The sequence below is a fragment of the Galeopterus variegatus genome, unplaced genomic scaffold, assembly GCF_000696425.1.
Source record: "Galeopterus variegatus unplaced genomic scaffold, G_variegatus-3.0.2 Scaffold1249, whole genome shotgun sequence".
In the NCBI taxonomy this organism is placed as follows: domain Eukaryota; kingdom Metazoa; phylum Chordata; class Mammalia; order Dermoptera; family Cynocephalidae; genus Galeopterus; species Galeopterus variegatus.
In genome coordinates this window covers 262,135-262,824 of record NW_007727360.1, presented here as the reverse complement: position 1 = coordinate 262,824, position 690 = coordinate 262,135, and positions in this window count along the sequence as shown.

Sequence of the window (690 nt, the reverse complement as noted above, 5' to 3'; positions counted from 1 at the left end):
TTTCTTCAGGAGTATTTTGTCTATTGTGGAACTTTGCATTTCCGTACACATTTCACTATCAATTTATTAAGTTCCACAAAAAGCCACTAACAACAAAAAAGCCTGTTGGGATTTTATTGGAATTGTATCAAAGCTACATCAGTTTGGGATGATTAATTTTAAGATATTGAATCTTTTTGTGAACATGGTATATTTATCCATTTAATTTTATTTAGTTTCTCAATAATTTATGGTTTTCTGTATCTTGCATAATTTATTTAGATTTAGAAGTATTTGATACTTTGGAACCATTGGAAATAATATATATTTTTAAGTTTCATCTTCTGTTCACTGACATATAAAATATAACTAACTTTTCTTTATTGACTTTGCATTCAGCAACCTTTCTAAACTTATTTCCTTCTAATAATTTATCTGTAGATTTTTTGATTTTCTGTGTACATGGTTCAGTATCACTGTGAATAATGAGTTTTATTTCTTCTTTTTAGAATCTTACAGCTTTTATTTCTTGTACTTACAAAATTGCATTGTTAAGATCTCTAGTCCAGTACAGTGTCGAATAAAAGTAATGGTAGTGTACATCTTTGTTTTATTCCAGACCTCACAGTGAAAGTTTAACATTTCATTGTTTTTTTTGTTTGTTTGTTTTTGTCTTTTTCGTGACCGGTAAGGGGATCGCAACCCTTGGTG